Source organism: Castor canadensis, chromosome 10 (assembly GCF_047511655.1).
Source record: "Castor canadensis chromosome 10, mCasCan1.hap1v2, whole genome shotgun sequence".
Classification (NCBI taxonomy): Eukaryota; Metazoa; Chordata; class Mammalia; order Rodentia; family Castoridae; genus Castor; species Castor canadensis.
This window is the reverse complement of record NC_133395.1, coordinates 79,337,576-79,357,874: the sequence shown is the minus strand read 5'-3', so window position 1 is coordinate 79,357,874 and position 20,299 is coordinate 79,337,576. Positions and strand designations below refer to the sequence as shown.

Here is a 20,299-nt window from a genome sequence, read left to right as displayed (position 1 = left end):
ACAATAACTCTGATGAATAGCTGGATGAACAATAACTATATATCTGAAGTACGGAAAGGTTCACATGAAGATTTCTCCATTTATTTCCTATTCCAATATAGTAAGTTGTCACTTGTAGTCACTAAAGTTCAAGTACGTAGAAGCTGTTTGCCTGATTAAAACAATAACTGTAATGTGAAAATTATAATAATGATAATGGTAATATTAGCCAATGTAGTTTCAGTTAATGATTCTGACAACCATATGCTAGGCACTAAACTAAAGGCTGTATAAATAATTGCACAACCTCCCTTCAAGGGTGTTATTCTCTTTTTCACACCAGGGGACATATTCAGTGATAAGTCATGTCAAATTCACACACCTATCAAATGGAAAAGATTGGAATTAAACACAATTTTGTGTGACTCTAAGGGCTTCTCTTTACTACCCACCTAGGACTTATCTTCATTAAACTTTAGCCAATTAAGTATATTTTCATTTCCTTTGCCCATGCCAAATAAAACTTAAAACATTAACATAAACTCGGTGGGAGAAATGAACAAAACACAACAGTACACATTAATAGCAATGAATATTCACTGAGGGATAACCTAACCTCAATATTCTTCAACAAAAACAATGTAAAGCAGAATAATTCAAGAGACTCCTGTACTCCTATTTATGCTTATCAAATCATTCTCAGCAAAAATATATAAGAAGCAGAAGTTAAAAAACTATAAAATTACAAATTTCACAGTGAGTGAACCAAAAATTAAACTAATTTATAAATAACAAACATAAGTCAACATCTTAAGGGAATATGAACTCTATTATATACAGTTCTTTGTGCTGCTTACAACAAATAATTGCTTTTCTAACTAACTGATGGTTTATGTTGATATTTTCACTGTGTCCCAATGAGTTAATCTTCTTCTCATCAATTAAGTACTTCTGACTTGACTGATTGTCACCTCTAGAATGGGACTTAGGTGTTTTATTTAAGTGAAAGGACAATACCTTTTATGAGCATCATATGCCTGTATATTTGCACCCTTCGATATGAGTAATAGTGTTATATTACATTTGTTTTCCTTTACAGCAAGTAAAAGTGGTGTGAGGTGATCCTGTAAAACAAAAAAAATCTAATTTATACTTCACATAAGTATTTCTCAAATGAATGAAAACTCTTATGAAAGACCCTATGAACATAAGACACAGAGTCAATGATCAGCAGTCTCTTCCTTCTCACCCACTGTATTTCATGTGCTGATCCTTTTCTTTGAAATGACCTTCTCCTGCCTAGAGTTGTCATAATAACCCCATTTCTCTACAAAACTCACTTCATTTACTGCTGCCACCAATTTTTGCTTCTATCAATGTAAAGATACCAAAAATTGTACCATGTGATTTTTCCCATCTAAACCAAGACCTTTTTGATAACCAGCACTGTGCCTTTATCTACACAGCCCCAAGTCCAATAGTAAATATTTCTAGTATGTTATTGAATAAATGACTAAATTATCATATCTAGATCAGGGTCTGTATTCTAAAGAATATTTACTTTTCTGCATGCACTGTGCCCCAACAGAATGAGTCAATGATCATTTGTTTGAGAAATATGACAAAGCTATGCACTATATTAAAGAAATTAATTTTGTTTAATTTCTACTTTACAATGTTTTGTGACAAACATTAGCATTTGAATCAGAGTTTCAAGAACACTGTCTTGAGAGCTTTCTGATGACACAGTTATTTCCTGTAAGTCACGGCAAAAACTTGATTTCTTTACTGTCTTCTATGTATGATATCAAGATTCTAGCTAACAATACCAGACTGCTGCTCCAACATGGTGTGTAAAGAAATGGATTCTAAAGTAAATGAGATGGGCTTCAAAACAACTTTAGTGGCTTATTACTACATAGTCTACAGGGATTTTCCTACTATAAGATGAAAGATTCTTACCTTCACTGTTAAAAAACTCAATATAAAATTTTATTCTCAATTATGATAATAATCCTGTGACACTGATACACATCTACTGTTTATTTGTTGAAACCATGTTTCACTATGTAGACCAAGCTGGCCTGGAATTCACAAAAATCTTGTTTCAGACTCGCAGGTGCTGGAGTACAGACATTTACAACCATAAAAAGCTCATCTAGTGTTTTTAATTCACTTTTATTCTGGCTGTATTTTAATTAATGCTTAAAGTTACATTTTTATTTTAGGCAAAGTGTATGCTGATCTACATGTTATTAGTTTTACCATAATTAAAGCTACTAATGGATGATGCTAAAGAAAAACACAGATTTTTATTTGTAGTATGCATAACAACTTGTTTGAATATAACTGTGACTACCTGGAATTCATGAGACTCTTACCTATTCAATGGTTCATATCCAGGAGTTATATCAGAATTTTGAGGAAATATGTTTAGATATCCATGTCCCAGACTTACTAGATTTATGAATCCACGTCTGCAGGGAAGCCTAGAATTCTACATTTTTGAAATTCGCTTGAGGTCATTACAATGTACAAATTTTAGTTGAGAACTAGAGAAGCAGACAAGTATCACTTCATTTTCTGATCCTTAAGGCCAATTCCCTTTAGCATTTGGGGATTTGGTCAAAAGAAGGAAGAAGTCAAGAGACATTTAGGGAAAATTCCACTTACTTTCCCTGGTTTGGGCAGGACACCAGGAAATTCATATTGCAAATTGATTTATTTATGCAAAAATGCAAAATATAATATCTCCCATCTCCCAGCAAGGCATAGTAGATTTGAGAGCAGAGTTCAGGCTCTTACCTAAGTGACTATTTCTGCCAGAAAAGGATAATATGCCAGTGAATTATTTGATTTTAGCTCTGGTTTTCTACATAATTACCACCTACTTACTTTAGACTGGTTTCCTCAGAGTCCTCCTAAAAGGCATGTTTGTAAGTCAAGGGCTTTCTTTCTCAAACAAAGAATCATTTTTCCTCAAATTGAATAGCACCATATCAAAGCGCATGAGCTGCATTGTTTTCAAAAACATCTTTTAAAATGGTTCTTATAACATTCCCTCAAGTACATAATTTCCAAATTGGCCTGCATTTTTCTAATTAATTTCTCATTCCATTTTCCTTCTTTAGTATCACCACAAATGCTGACAACAGCATCCACACTTCTGTTTATCATAAAATGTTTCTGGGGTGAATTCAAATATGATATATTTGATATATTGTAAGACCTTGTAAATGCAAAATTTACAAAATATAAATGTATTCCCACCCAGCACAATAAAAATTAAAAAAAAGAGAATCAATCATGTTCTGCCAAAAAAAATAATGCTTCTGTTTTATTTTTTAAAAGTTCATTTCCATGTACCCCAACCCAGCACAACAACAAAAAGTTCTTACAAAAAAAGTTCTTTTCCAAGGCAATTTTCATTTTCTGTGTGGTTTTACACAAGCTAGAAAAAAATCTTTGGTGAAAAAATACTTGAAAAATGGATTTACCCTTAACAAATTCAGTATTTTCACATGTATTTGTCATGAATGCATAGAAGAAAGCCTAGCCCTCTCATACTTATTCAATGTATCAGTACTTACAGTGACATGTTCAGCAATTAAGTTATTTTAAAATATTTTTATTCAGGAAATGATTGAGCTCCTAAGCATTAAAAACTAACCCAAAACTTGACACAGTTAAAACGTGTATTTTAAATGCTTTGAAATTAACGTTGGGTAATCCATACCTGGGTTTGTTCTTCAATATTTGCACCATATGCAAGCAGTTTGTTAGCCATTGATGTGTTCCCATTACAGACAGCGTAATGGAGAGCTGTATTGCCACTGTTGTCCTTAGTGTTCGGATCAGCACCATGTTTTAGATGAAATGTTGCACATTCTTCTTGCTCACACTGCACAGCCTGAGGGTATTGTACCAAGAAACCGACTGTCATTTCATTGAATTCACGTTAAACTTTCCACAGGTTTCATCAGCAATTTATATTCAATGAGATAAAGTCATTTTTTTTCTAAGTATTTAAATCAAATCCAATTCTTCTGAAATTGATAATTACAATCTACCTTAAGCAAAGATGTGCGGTTGTCTCTGTCATAGGTGTCAATCTCACACTTATTCTCCACAAGGATAGTCGCCACTTCTAGATGCCCATGGGCACAGGCAAAATGCAGAGCAGTTCTGTATACATTAGGGAGATTTTATGAAATTATAAGTCACCATTCCACAAAATACAAGTTTTCATGCAATTGTAACCATTATATGACATTTTTAATTCCTCAACCTTCTAAAGATTTTATATATGTATATGTTTGTATATATATATATATATATATATATATATATGTTTGTATATATATATATATGTTTGGATATATATATGTATATATGTCTGTATATATATATTTCTGAAGGAATGTCAATACTTATTAACAGTTGTTACAATATTAAAGAAAAACTAGCCTATTTTATTGAATTTTGTATATGCATATGGTGCTGTGGATAGACAAAATGACCTCTTGTATTCTAGACAAGTGTTCTAACATTGAACTATATGCTGAGGCTAAAGAAGCCTTTTAAATAGAAGAACATAATCTTTGGATTTAAGTCACCTAGGGTTTGATTCCTACTCTAATCTCTCTTACCTTCTTGCTATCTCTTAGTCTGTCTATGCCTCAATTTCCTTGTCAATAAAATGTGGATCAAAACAGTAATCTCATAGAGATTGCCTAGCAAGCATGAGGCTCTGAGTTCAAACCCAAGTAGCAAAACTTAAAAGAGTAGCAATAACACAGGACATAGCTTTGATACTTCAGCAATAAACTGCAAAGAATTTAAAGCAATTCCTTGTACATAACAGCTCAATACACATTATATATAATAATTACTATAACTGTTACTTAACAAATACAATATTTCAAGTAAGTGAAATAATAAAAGTATTCATATTTTGCAGATGTTTTAAGAATTATGAACTTCAAAGAATAAAATATGCTTTTTTATTGAAAAAATGTGTCCTTTTTGATTAGGCTACCTTCAAACTCAGGATCCTCCCACCTCAGCTTCCAAGTAGCTGAGACTGTAGGTACGCACCACCGAGCCTAGCTTATGATACTCTTTTCCTCATACTTTAACATTTTTGATATTTGAATGCCACTTGTAATTCATGATGTATTACAACTATAGTTAGTAGCACTTCAAATTTTTTTTAATTTTTCTATTCTTTTTTACTTCACAGTGCTAGGGTTTGAACTCAGGGCCTCACACTTGCTAGGCAAGTGCTCTACCACCTGAGCCACTTAGCCCCTAACCTCTTTTTCCTTAATACACAAAATAAAGGGTCATTACATAATCCATGGTGGCTCCCGGTAAGTGAACTATAATAAATGCAGCAGGTCTTTGGTATTCTTTGTCATGTCATTGACATTTAAATAAATTTTAGGTCTTAAAAGTACTATGAGTAAAGAGGATTGTATAGTAGCAACAAGAAAAATGTAAACGGAGCAATACAGCCTTTGATTTTCAAGAAAATTAAGCCAAAGGAAACTAAGGATTCAAATGAGTAAGTATGGATTGTTGTACAAAACATTCAGATTTACAGAATGTTTGGAAATCAAATATTCCCAGTGGAAAATATCAGTCTTTGCTACTGTTATAAATATTAAAGGAACACTTAGAGCTTATCTTTTATAATTTCCTAATTTCTTAAATGTTTTGGTTTGAAGGGGGAAGAAAAGTTTCCACTGAATCGAGTCCTATTCTTTCAATTTGAAATCTCTAACCTTGCTATAATGGAAAAAGAAATACTAGTGTTTTTAAGGATGGAAAGGTCCTGAGAGATAGAAGAATATGTGTGCTTCACACTCAGTTATCTACATTACATTTGCTGAATAAATGCATTGAACAAAATGGGTAGATGTATTAGGGGAGTTCCATACATTTAAAGAGATGTTTTATAAAATAAAGCAATATTTTCACAGTTGTAGACATGTGTATTTGCTCTCTTTTTTCATAAGGATGCAGCTAAGATAAAATGATTATAATTATTTGTAAATGCATAATAAAGCTATAACCAGTAAAGATATACACATATAATAAAATTTATACATAATAAAGTCTACATGCATAGATAAAAAGATTCTCTTTACTAATGAAGAAGATAAAAATTGGCAGAAAATACCAATACACAGATACACACACAAAATTATTAGAAAGTGAGAAATTGTTATCTGTGCAAAAGACACAATCTTGCTTTTCCCAAGGATTGTTAAATTGAAACTAAAAATTTACTGCAATTTCTGTACATCTGTATTGTAGCAAGCACAGGTAAGGAAAATAAAGAGCAGAAGTGCATGGAGAACTATTCTCAAACATAGGCATATGCCAAGTCAAAAAACAAGACTCAAAAATGTAAAAATCCTGAATTAATACTGAGTATGTGTTCTGGTATAAATAAAAGTAAGTTAGAAACAAATAAAAAAGCAATGATAAAACCCAAAATATTTGAAACAAGTAAGATTCTAAAGTGATAAAAACAGGAAAAGAAAATTTGTAATTCAAATGCCTGAACATAACATATTTTATCACAGCTTGTGCATGTTTTTGGACAAATCAGACTACTTGTATGTTTATACAATTATGTTCACTTTTTGTCATTTGATGTAACTAGGTACATCTTTCCCAGGTGGTGGTAGGTGGAGGAAGAGGAGAAGGAGGAGGAGGAATTGGTGGCAGAAGGAAGAGGAGGAGGTGGTCATAAGAGGTGGAAGAGGAGGAGGTGGTAGGAGGAGAAGGAGGTGGTGATGGTAGGAGCAGGAGGTGGTGATGGTAGGAGCAGGAGGTGGTGATGGTAGGAGGAGAAGGTGGTGATGGTAGGAGCAGGAGGTGGTGATGGTAGGAGCAGGAGGTGGTGATGGTAGGAGCAGGAGGTGGTAGTAGTAAGAGGTGGAAGAGGAGGAGGTGGTAGGAGCAGGAGAAGGAGGTGGTGGTAGGAGGAGGAGGAAGTGATAGGAGGAGAAATAGGGAAGGATGAAGACGAGAAGTTTCTTTGTAGGGTTCTTCAATAAACAGCACATATACATAGGTATATACTGAAGGAAAAAGGATACTGAACTTTATTCAAAGTTTAGGTGTGAAGTGGATACATTAGTGGAAATATTTCTCTCACTTTTCTTCAATGTATGTAACAATGTGGCTTTCTTGAACGTGTGCTTAATTTTGCTAATTAAATCTCTTATAAACTGTCAATAAAGGGGATTTACCAGGGGATGGGGAAAGAGTTGAAGTTTTGGTCTTATTTGGCTGCTCATAAAGATGGCCTGGGCTCTGGACCCCACACAGGTGTGCAGGTGACAGGTACTGAGGAGCCAACGTTCTCCCTACCCACCCCGAGGAAGGGTCACTTGTCAGACATGGCCCAGTCCCTCGCCTTCTCCCCTGGGTGGCAGGTACTGAGGAGCCCAGTACCCTCTCCTCTGTTGCCCCCGTACCCTCAGGAAGGGTCACTTCTCAGATGTTTCTCTCCCCACCCACTCACTGGCAGACCCTGTTACCTGTACTGCTTGTCCCTGGCATCCACGGCCCATCTTCCACTGCTGAGGAGAGCCTTCACTTCCTCCACATCGCCTCTGCTCGCAGCCCTGTGGATCTTGGCGTCAGACTTGGGCTTGGAGGCGAAGCTGCGCTGATCAGCGCCTCTACTGCAGGGTCCCTTGGAGGCCGGAACCCTACCATCACAGAAACCCAGGGGCGTTTTTGCCTTGGCCGATAAGCCAAAGATCTTCTTCATGGCGCTTGCCAAAGGCCTTGGGCCCCTTCCCTGCCCCTGGGCCTTTCCTTTCTTTGAAAGCGATTGCCACGTCCCAACAGGAAAGCTCCGAGATCGCCTGTCAACTGCAGATACAGTTGGCAGAATGGACGTTAGCGTGACTTTTGCTTGCGCATGCGCGTGGGTGGTGCAAGCGCCTCAGGGTCAAGGCCCTGGATTCCAGGGTGTTCAGTATAACCAATTGCTTGGTGCTCGCGCCAGCCTGAGGTAGCCAGCAGGGGATGCGCTTTGGACTGATAGGCTGCCATGTTCATGGCTCCATGTTTGGTGAGCAAGGAGGAGGTTTGGGGGACACCGGTGCTGCCTGACTCAGAGAACCCTCTACTGAATGGCTGGCATGGTCCCCTACTCTATGCAGCAGACAAGGTGTGTGTGTGGGGGGGGAGATTGTGCCTGCAAGGGGTTTGGAAGCGATAGCTGCAACAGACTGCAGCACTGCTGTGGCCAGGCCTCGCGGTGCTGAAGGCTCTTGCAACCATAAATTCCCAGTAAGGGACAGCTGCTGGGGGAGAGACGGGGAGTGTGGAGGGCTTCCAGATCAGCAGGGAACTTGCAGCCATCAATTCCCAGTGAGGATCGAAGGAGAATGGCGGGGCGGGGGGGGGGGTGGACATGGGGAAGACCAGGATCTTCAGGAACTATCCTCCATGATTTCCCAGTGAAGGGCAGTGGGAGCAAGGAGGAGGTTTACTTAGGACTGTTCTCACATATCCATTCCCTGAAGAGGAAGAGGAGGGCTCCTGACTTCTCTTTTTTAAAATTTATTTTTAATTTTCATTTATCTATGTGTTTTTTCTCAACTCAGTCAACAGTTGTCGACACAGTGGGACTACTGAAAAGAATGCTTGTGGCAGAGCTTGTTTTTCCCCCCTTGAGACCCAGGAACTGAAATGGAGACCTAGCATGTGAGACCTAGGATCTGAAATTGAAAGGTGGTAAGTAAGCCCCACGTTGGTCCTACTTTGTGGGACAGATGTATCACAGGGCAGGAGTGTCCACACTGCCAGCTGATAGCCTATGATATGTGTGTGCACCTAAATAACTCAGTTGGTGTATGGAGGGAGTCTCTCACCCAGCTGGGGCTTTGCTGAGGTCCACAGTAGGATAGACAGTGAGAAAGAAACCCAGATGGAGGGTAAAACTCACCACTTTTTGAAAGCTGGTATTGGATGGAAGTTCAGTGATCAGGAGATAGTCCCTGGTGGAACCATCAAAGAAAGGAAAGAAAGGAAAGGCTGGGAGATATCAAGCAGTGAAAAGATGGGGAGAGGCAGCAGGGGATGGGGAGGATGACTCCAGCCTCTGCTCAGGATCTGAGAGTGAACCTGGAAAGAGCTGCTGCTGCCCACTGCTTTTAGATTGCAAGAGTGGAGAGCTGAGTGCCATATCTACATGCCTGTCCCAGGTTTTGGCACCATCTGTTAGAATGAAAGAGGTACAGAATGGGTAGACAGGAAGACAGCTCAACACCAGTACTGGATTTATTGGAGAAGTTGTCCTTCAGAGGGGGACCCTAGCAAGAGAGCTGGAGCCCACAGCCACTTACAGACTGGGGATAGATATGAAGTTGGTGGAGAAGTCCTAGGAAAGTCACTGGGTGGGAAAATCCTCAATGGCCCTCTGACCCTCCTGAATAATGGCTTAAGGGCAAGTCATTTCTTCCATGCCAGGTGGGGAGTTTCTAGTAAATGTCTAAATGTGGATATTCATTTTTCTTTAGGGGTGGGTGGAGAGTTTCCAGTAAGTTACCTTCAAGGGGTAAGGGGTCGAGTTCTAACATAGCTACATTTGTTCACCCAAACACCCATGAGTGTGTGTTCTCATTGAACTGAGTTCTGATGAAACATACATTAGCGTTGTGCTTTGCAGAGGGGGCCTTAGAGAAAGGTCTTGAGGTGATCCCTCAGGCTGGGGCAGGTGGTCTCTCCACAGCTTGGACGCTAGCTTGGTATTCTAGAAGTGTTTCAGGCAGTGAAGTACTTCTCTTCCATTCCATCCATCCAGAGGGAGCGCTCTCTGCTCCTTTTCCACACTGGAGAGCCCCAACCCCTTGGGGTCCACTTAGGGGCTAAAGTCTGAGGAGTCCATGTAGGGGTAGTTGCAGTCATGCCTGGGGACTTTGCCTTTGGAGATGAGCATGTAGGGATGCACATCCTCCCAGGTGTCCATGTATTTGCCCCTGACCTGTGCAGCACTGGTAGTCTTCATAACTGGTCATCCAGATCTTCTTGCCAGGGTTGATGCACACCTGGGGGTAGGGCCTTGGTATCCACTGGTGGAGGTGACAATGGTCTGTGAGGTATTGGTCCATGGTGTAAATTCTCCTGTGCTCACAAGATGTGGGAGAGGAGATTGTCAGAGTCGGTTTTTCCCTCTGCCGAGAGGAATAAGAACTGTCTGTTGCAGTTGTAAAAATGCCATCATCACCAAGATCGGCTTTATTATGTAGTGGAAGATATAGTTTTATTGAGCCTCTATAAAGTCTTCAATTGCTTTCCTCACTCCCCTATCAAAGCCTTGAGCAGGACTTTGGAAAGTAAGTCTAAACTTTCTATTATTATCTTTCCAGTGATGAAACTCTGGATTGGCTTTATACAAGTCCTTTCTTTCACAGCATTCAAAATGGTACATTGGCTTTTCTGCCATTCACCATGGATAAGAAAGCCACTGTGGCCACTGGCGTTAGGGTGCATGACCTTCACATCCTGACACAACTGATCCTGTCTCCGTCTTGTGGGAACCATCCTCTGCTGGAGTCATCTCTGGTCATAACCATATCCTTGACACCCACAATATACCTGTCATCATCTGGGTGTGTTTCTTTGTCCACTTTCTTTTTCACCTAGACACCTGTCCCACTGTGGGCAGCTTTGCTTCCTACATCTTCCTGTCACCCCCACTTCTTCTTATCTCCAAGATGGCCTGATATGGTGGTGGTGGTGAGCTAGAGATGAAAGGGGCACTGAGGCAGAAGGGCAAGCCCAGCAACTGGAGCTCAGAACAAGGTTGGAAAAGGGGTGAACAAGCAAGCTCCATGGAGTGTGCACTGCTGCAGCACTGCACTGGGGCTCCCAGGCACAGAGTGGGTAGAGAGGTAAAATTTGGGCAGGGGACCACATTAGGGGAGAGCAGAGAAAAAGTGCCTCTCAGGGCTGAGCAGCAGGGACTGCTGCAAAGAGGGGAGGAGGCCAGCTGCTTGGGGGATAGGCCATGGGTATGGGGTACAGGTGGGGGGAGCAATCAGGGTTCCAAGGAGCTGTTGGACTTAGGAGAGGTGTGCCTGGGAGTGGGTACAGGGCACCTGGTTTACTCCGTATTAGATTCTCACCACTGCCAACAAGCTTGATTTTTCTTCTCTCCCATCAAATAACTGCAGTTATCTGAAGCCATTGTTTATATTGGGATAAATATATAATCAATCACTTTCACTGCTGTTTACAGGAACCACTTGAATCAATCTGCCAGATTCCTCACAGGAACAATTGATGAGGTTTCCATAACTAATTAAGTCTTCATCTGTTTATAGGTGTTTATTTAGTGGCATTCATTCTGTTTGATATGTTTTGCTCTGGATAGCAGAGAGCACATGTTACTTTTATCTGGAAGGAGTAGGGACTCATTTTTTGTCTATCTAGAATGTTGGAGCAGCAACTAAGAAGATTGTTTTCTTGGTGGCCTATGTAGATATTGAGCTGAAAGGTGAGTTCTGGCCAACAATGAATCCAAGAGGACGATCCCCACAGATTTCGCACTGGTGATGTTGCCTTTTTCTACCATACTCCTTCAGCCAGTAAGTCTTGTTCCTACCTCACTATCACCTGTCAGAATATGATGTTCAAGACTGTTCAGGGTTCCATGTCAGTCCTTCCACAGTCAGGGAACACGACTGCATGCAGCTGCTCTAACCAGGAACCCTCCTACAGCAGCCTTCTCAAGGGGAAGACATGGGCTGCACATAAGCTGATTGAGTCAGTTAGTGGTTTTCCACTGGCTGCTTTATGTACTGAGCAGTGTAACTTCCCCATTTCACAGAACAGTAATTGGGTAGGAATATCACATATATAATGCCTTGCATTTATATTTGGCTTCAGTTTATAAGACTCACTAGAATATTCATTTAGTTTGCCCAAATTCATCTGTATATGTTTGGCACAAAAGGGAGCAAGAGTGGAACCGTTTAAATTGTTAGTGATTTCACTTGCAATTCCCTCGTTGAGCAGGAAGGAACAGAGGGAACAGGAGGCATGGGAAGAGAGTCTGTCATTCTCTTGCCTGAAAGCCCTGTATGGTGGGCATCTTAGTGTACTGGAAGTAACTCTGGTATTGGAAGTTCTGTACATTAGGAAGACATGAACTATCCATGTCAGCCACTTAGTTCAACTGCTGGGCTACTAAAGAACCAGCATCTCTTCCCTCCTTGGAGGGTATGGTGGTTTGTTAATGACACTCTCCAAAGTAGCACGTCTGCCTGGGTATAAGGCTGCACTTTGTGATTGAAGTTAAAGCTTTTTAAGAATAATCATGGTCATACCCCATTATACCCCATTTTTGATGGGGGTTTGAGCTCAGGGCTTTGTGCTTTTAAGCAGGAACTCTATTGCTTGAGCCACATCTCAGGTCCATTTTCTTCTACACACCCAAATTTTACTTCTGTCTTTAGAAAAATGCTTCATGTAGCGTTGGGTTCTTCTCTATTAAAAATTGTTGGTTCCCTAAGACTTGGGAAATAGGCATGGCTGAAAATTAAATTCTTCATCCAACGTCATGTAAGAGCAGGAACTTGTGTTCAGTTAGTTGCTCCATGGCCATTTTTTTCAGTATGATTGTGAACACAAGGCACAGCTGTTATTTGCTTGCTGAGTCTTCCATGCACCCAGGTCTGGAATTGCATCTATGCTAGGAAAGAACTTTTCTTTATATTTCACACTGAGATATCTAGTGGTCCAGAAGACAACTGTGTACAGGCTGACTATTTACATAAATCATGGGGCCTGAAATCAGGGAAATGGTACAGATAGTGTTGATTTCTTCCAGGAACTATCACTGCCCCTAAATCTCATCTCAATCTCTCCTTCTTCTGAGGAGTTTAGAAACTGTAAATGACTTGTTAAGCTGGGTGATTACACAGTTACATCGGATTCCGTTTCTCTCAATAACTTTTTATTAAGCAGCTATTTCCAATACTGGGCCTTCTACTAGGGATGCAGGTATGAAGACTGATGCAGGATCTGCTCTTACAGTATTGTAGGGGTGAGGGCAGCATTCACTGTACACAGCCGTAAGTGTTTGATGATGACATGACATAGGAGGGTCAATTAATCCTAACTTAGGAGGCCAGGGAAGGAAGTTTTCCTACCAGACATGAAATACATATGGAAACTTAGAGCTAGGTGGGAATTCAACAAAGAATAGGGCAACAAGCTGATGACTGCACATGGAGAGGGCAGCAGGGGAGAGAGGACACTGGAGGTTCAAGAAACACAGAGTAATGCTTCTCAAATCTCCTCTGTGACTAGAAATTTGTAGATCTATGCGGTAAGCATGGGCAACGGTCTTGAGGTTCTCCTCCCAGGTGATGCTGATGATACCAGTCCACATATCTGAGTAGCTAGGACTGAAACCTGCTCCGGTGAAGACTGACTTCCATGACTATAGGATATGTCTCTCATGGCCATATCCCTTGCACCTAGTGAAGTGCCTGACATGTAGAAAGTGATCCATCAAAATTCAGAGCAAAGAAAATACATAAGTAAATTATGGGTAGTCAGTAAGGCTGGAGTCATTAGGATGGGCTAAATTAAAGAATTTAGACTCTCTTAAGAGCAGCAGTGGTGGGCAAGAAGGTGGTAGAGGCTATGGGTTTTGAGGAATTTTAGGTCAGATAAGCACACCATTTGATTTGATTTTAGAAAGATGGTTCCAGCTAGAGGGTAGGGGTGGCAGGGAGCTCAACCAGTCTAGAGATAGAGGGTCCTGTGAGAAGTCACCCTGGTGACAAGATAAGTGTGGTCTGCTCAGTAGAAGAGGCATTTCAAGTAGATAGATATCCAAGAGGACTATGGACGGAAGTGGGGAAAGTAACTCTGTCAAAACTGCCAAATGATAGGATCATAGCACAGTTTGGAGTATCCACAGAGCCCAGGAAGTAGGGACCCTGTGCTTCAGGCCAAGACTCAACTTCTGGCCTAAGGTCACATAGGCCAGTATGTAGCAGGAGCAGATATAGAGGAGATGCTTTGTGAAAATTTGGTGAGTAACTTTGAAAGAATCATGATAGTTACCATAAAATAGGTGAGTGAAAGAAAATGATGTGGTTCAGGGTGAGGGCATCAGCCCCAGGTGTGAGCTGAGTGTAGAGATGCACTGCCCAGAGGTGCTGGGAGAGGAATGACTGGGAGCAGAAATGGGTCTGGAAGACTGGGAGGTTCTCTGTGTCCTCACCTCTGTGGGGAGTTGGCCCTGGTCTCAATTACGAAGTTCGTCTTTAAAAGTCTATATGGTCCCATGAAGGGAAAGTGCCTGGTTGTGATTTTTAAAAAGTAATTGCCACCTTCTAAAGGCATGCTTATTTTTGTTTCCTAATTTCTAAATAAATGTATATTTACCCTAGAGAATAATGAATAAAAATATAAAGAAAATTGCACAAAAGACTCAGAAATACTGTCATACTGTTAACTTTCTGATGTTTCCTGTTAGCTTTTGTCTGAGATTTTTTGACACAAGTTAATACATAATTTAGAAGCATGCATTTATTTAATCTTTTATCACATCATTAAATTTCTCATCATTACAAAATAGAATTTCCTTAATGCTTCCTCTAGTGCTAGGTATTTATGAGAATTGCTGTGTCAAAGACACAGGTTCCTGAGACGTTTTTTTGCCAAGTAGCCTTCCATTTTGAAGTTCACAGGCAGAATGAGTCTAACTCATGGTATCAGCAGCGAGTAGTGTAGCTTTTAAAAGCATCAAATCACCCACAATATTTTGTTTAATAAGTTTTTAATGCTGAGATTGAGTTGTTTTTATTCTTTATTATCCATTTAAAATTATCCCTTTTAATATTAATTGTTAAATCATAGGCCCACATAGTCTATCTAATTTTAGTGATTTTTTTTTACCACTTTTTATAAGCTTTTAATAGATAGTTTTGATTTTTTCCTAGTTCTCATTCTTTAATATTTGGGAGGCTCCTATATAGAGAAGCATCAGTGTTTGTCCTACTTTTTGGGGAGTTGGGAGTAATTGGTGAAAGTCTTCAATGGTATGGTTTGGAGTGAGTATGTGAGCTATTATTACAAATCTTGAAGGATTGGTTATTTGGAATGTTTTTATCTATTATCAGCATGATAACCTGGTATTTCTGTAGTGCTATATTTATTAATGGTATTTGCCTCATCATATTCAGTAGTCTGTATGATCTTACATTAATGACAGTTATCATTAGTGAATAAATATTTACTTGATCACGCTGTGATCAAGTAGTTGTTATTCCAATTTTCATACAAGAAAATCAAGAAGTTTCAACCTCCTATAGAAGCAGTATGTCCTCTGGACAACACTCCTAGTGTGTGACTTGTGGTATAACTGGGTCAGCCTTAGAGAGCTCTGGATCGGCTTTCCAATTGGGGAAGACATCTTTCAGTGGTTCTGCTGGGCTGGTAGTTTGGGAGAAGCTGTTATCCAGCTCCCTATAGATGACCTGCTGTAGTCTCAACACTGGGCCAGATCTGAGCTTCAGGGGTTTTGAAGAAATTGATTCTGTCTCTTAGGATGATAAAGTCTTGTTGGAAAGCAAATCTAAGAGATAAAACAATCATATTTGCCTTTTAATAAGTGACTTGTCTTTCACTTATTCTGTGGAGGGAGTTGCTTATATGTAATGGAGATTGATCCTAAATCACACACATATTGAAAAATATTTCCCTATTTAAAAATTTTTTCAGGGATGAATATTGAACACAGGGCCTTCCTTGCACATGATAGGCCAACACTCTACCACTGATTTACACTCCCAGCCTTTTATTGCTTTTTATCAGTTTGGCCCAGTACCACTCAGCCCTTCCCAAGAGCTCACCAATGTGGCTGGTTATAGAGAGGAAGCGCAGGTTAGGAAGAATGCTGGAGGCCAGAAATTCTCTCATACACCTGTGCCTTGCTGCCTTGTTATCTAGATCTCAGGGTTGAGGAATGCCAAAGCTACATTAGGTTATAGGGTTCATGCATACACATATGCCCTATGGGAACTGTGTTATGGATGGTGATCAGAGTGACCAGGAAGGGGCGTCTGACCTGGGATTCCCTCCCATTGAGCATCCTTAGCCTGAAAGAAGTCTTTCTCACAGAAGCAGAGCCTCAGCCTCTGCCTTCAGGAGTATCGTCAGATGCTGTGGTCTTCCTTAGAGGTTTATTGTTGACCTTTTGTGCCCTTTTTTTATAGAAAGAGGATATCAAATGCTTGCTCTTCTCAGTTTTTCCACAATGAACACCTGGGTGAGAAGGAAGGATTTCAGTCTCTTCTTCCTGACTTTTCCTGTATATATAAGTGAGTGTGTGTTTTTGCCTGTCTGCTGTCTTAATGGAATGGTCCTGTGAAGGAACTCTGAAGGACACAAGCTGAATTTTGACACTGGGCCCTTTGACAATGGACAGACTTTGGCATTTGAGTCTTCATAGTCTGTTGGCTGTAGTTGACAGTGCCCATCTTGGTCTGTACTCTTTACTGTCCCTCATGTGGTTTCAAGTAAGCCTTTGGTTCTCTTACCTAAGTTTCTTCAGATGGAATTTTCAATCTATTTCCTAATTGTTTTAGAAGGACTAAGGGATCTTTACATACAAAATCATTTGAACAGAGAAAAATCTCCACTGAGTAGTCACTGTGAAAGTTATATTCTAGTTCGAAAAGCAATTACTGGTGTAATATACTGGCACCTAAAAGAATGAGATCGTTTAAAAGTGAATTAATGTTTGTACCTATCCATGCCTAAGTGCATACCCAACACCTCTAATGGAAATGCAAATTACTGACCAATTTTAATATTCCTTTTGTGATTCTTTATGAAAATTGCTCCAATTTGAAACAAGCAGGATAACATGGTTTTATTTTTTTGCACTTTCAGAGACATAATGGCTTTCAAACAGCTAATCGAGGATGATTCGTGTAATGGTTAAACTTTAATTTGTGTTGGGCAAAGCAATGTGTCATTCTTTTATGTGTTGGGGGAAGAAAGAGAGGCAGAAAATTATTTAGTAAAGCATATAATCATTTTCTTACCTTTAAAAATTAACCAAATTAACTCTTTCTATTTACAGTTATTAAAAGAAAGTAGCTGGGAAAATCTGGTATCATCGGAATCTTTTCAGTTTTCACATGAGAAATGTCAGTCATCCAAATGGTGAAATCCATGGCTGTATTTGTCTCACTTGCATGCAGACTTCTTTAGATTTGACTGAGTTCTAGCACTTCAACATTTGCTACAGCAGATGTTCCCATATTTCTACCTGTGTAGTTGATTGAATTAAATCTGTAGCTGGGTAATTCATTTGGAACGTGGCATTAGTGAGGTCAGAGTCTTAAAAACATTTCCATAGGGATCGTTTATCAGTTCTGTGACCACAGACTGCAGCCATATCATATATTGTATGCCTCATAGTAGCGACCTAGGAGAGAAGATACCTGGATTTCTGGAGCAACTATACCCTTGGAGAGGTCCTGCTTACTGGGATGAACAAAATATGGCATGACACGCTATTCTCAGAGGTTTGGGATCAGGGCCTGTCACAGAACCTCTTTCACTTCCCTTGCCCACAGCGTGCACTCAAGATAATCAAGAGACCAGAGATTTTCCACATTTCAGGATTCTCTGGCTCTGTGTTTGATTTTCCAACTCTATCTGAGAACTCTGCTTCTGTGAATTATTGAGATAAAGCAGAGAGATGGAATGGTGTGCAGGGAATAATCCACTTGGGCTTATTATTCTGAATTTGATAAGGTTTGATTTTTAAGTGTGTATCATAGGAGGAAATAAAAAGCATTGCATGGATGCTTTCTGGTCCTGTGTCCTCTGAGGTCTCAGGGTATTTAAAATGCTGGTACATTTAGACTTCGTGGGGGAGGGGCAGTGTTGGGATTTGAACTCAAACTTGTGCTTGCTAAGGCAGGTGCTGTACACTGGAGACACCCCTTTTTGCTTTTGTTGTTTTTCAAACAAGGTCTTGGTTTTTGCTCTGGCTGGCCTGGACTGCAATCCTCCTATTTATGCTTCCTGTGTATCTGGGATGACAGGTGTGCACCACACCCCTATCTTTTTTATTGATTGAGATGGGTCTTGCAGACTTTTTTGCCCAGGCTGTTCTCAAACCACAATCCTCCTGATCTTAGCCTCCCAAGTACCAAGGATTACAGGCATGAGCCACCACACCTGGCTCATTTAGATATACTTATTGACTTCAGAGCACAGTGCTCTGTATGCCAGTATATCCTAGTTTTTAACTGTCTGATAGCAAATAAATCAACTTCAGCCTAACTTACGGTTCTAAGACTATAGCAGATGCTATTATTTCCTCACTTGCCTGCAGTCCAGCCTTTCACGTGTTAAGTGCCTGTATGGGCATTGTTCTTTTTCTGCACTCTGTTTTCATTGACTTGTTTGACTCTTCTGGCATTAATATCACATTGCACTGATTAATGTAGCTTCCCAATGGGTTTTAAGATTGCTTTGTTAGATACTTTGTAGAATTTACCAGTAAGACAATTTGGCTTGGATTCTTCTATTTTGAGGAAATTTAAAATTATGGACTTGGTGTAGTTAATAATCAAAGACCCATTCAGAATTTCTTTTGTTTTCTGGAGTCAGTTTTTGCAAGCTGCATTTCTCTATAAATTTTTCTATTGCATTTACATTTTCAGAGCAATTGATTTATTGCCTATAAGTAATGTCTGTTAATCTTTTAATTCCCATGGGATGTTTAGTGGTGATATGCCATTTTTTATTGCTGCTATTGGTAATGTTCTTTCTCACTTACTCTCTTTTTCATTCTTTTTTTCTTCCTTCCCCTACTCCACAATCTCAGTATTCTAGAAGCTGACTAATTTACCAATTTTATTACTAAATATTTTTTTAAAAAGAACTTTTTAATTCGAATTTTGGAAATTTTATATCTTTCTGGTGATTTAAACTTTTTAAAATTAGGAAATGTGTCTGACTACTAATAATTTTCATTTAAAGTTATACCATCTCTTTTCAGTGTTTACATGGGATATTTTTGCCATTCTTTAACATAAACCTTGCTATATTCTATATTTTAGACATTTCTAATCAGACTACTCTTAATCAATCTAACACATTTGCCTTTAATTTGAATAATTTGATTCATTGTCTTTAATACATTTAATGTAATATTTTGATTTGTATCTTCTGCCTTGATATTTGCTCTTATTTGTTTCACCTGTTTTTTGGTCCCAACCTTTATTTGTCTTATTTTTAAATTATTTTGTATTATTCAATCTCCCTTTTATTTTCTTTTACTCTTTTTTTTAGTGGATGCTCTGAATATTCATTCACCTTTCAGCTTATGCTTCAAATTTGTACTGGTGCCTGTTCCCAGATGTTGCATGGATTTTAGAACATTAAAAAATTACCTTTCTTTTCACCTATATGCCATTGCAATACAGTGTGGGTGTATTTCTTTTCATTGTTGTTTTATGCATCCAATATTCATTTTTATCTATTGCCTTTTATGAATGTTCCTCAACCCTCTGCTATTGTCTAGCTTGCATCTGATAAAGTTTTCTTTCTGTTTGGAGAGCACCCTTTAGTTTTTATTGAGTCTGCTGTTGATGGATTGTCTCCTGTTTTGTTTGTCTGAAAACATCTTTATTTCAGTTTAATTCTTGAAAGGTCTTTGCACTGGTCACTAAATTATATATTGACCATTATTTTCTTTTGATTATTTGGCTATTCTTTCCCAAATCATCTGGCCTCTTTTATTTCTTTTGAGAATTCAGTTCTTGGTTTCCTTGTTATTCTGTTGTAGGAATTCTATCATTTTGTTCTCTGTGGCCACTTCTAAAATTCTCTTTCTCTTACTTTTTCTCATGCTTGTCCTCCTCCTCCTCCTCCTTCTTCTCTGTCTTTTCCCCCTCCTTCTATAAATTTTACGATATACGTCGGTATGACCACCTTCTGTCAAGGACCATGTGGGTAAAAGATAATTAGCATAGGGATGTCATTTACAATGGCATTGGGCAAAATATAATGAAATAGCAAGACATAGCACAGATTTGGGGGCTGGAAGTGGTGGGAGTCTGGAATAGGATTAGAATTATGGGTTTTACTGCCCCTAACATGAAGGAGAAGGGGAGTTTTTCCTTAGAATCAGAGAGACAGTGTGAGGAAACCCACTTTAACTATACAGGTGGTCTATGGTGAACTGTAGGAAGCAGTTGGGGAAGTAAGTAGCCTGATATCACTCTCCTTTCTTCTATCTCAA

At 39.3% G+C, this 20,299-nt stretch overlaps 1 pseudogene; it reads right to left on the bottom strand.

Annotated features, from left to right (window-relative positions):
• Window positions 1–9,871: 9,871 nt before the first annotated feature.
• LOC109680706 (sprouty-related, EVH1 domain-containing protein 2 pseudogene) overlaps window positions 9,872–20,299 on the bottom strand; it is a 51,027-nt pseudogene continuing 40,599 nt past the window's right edge.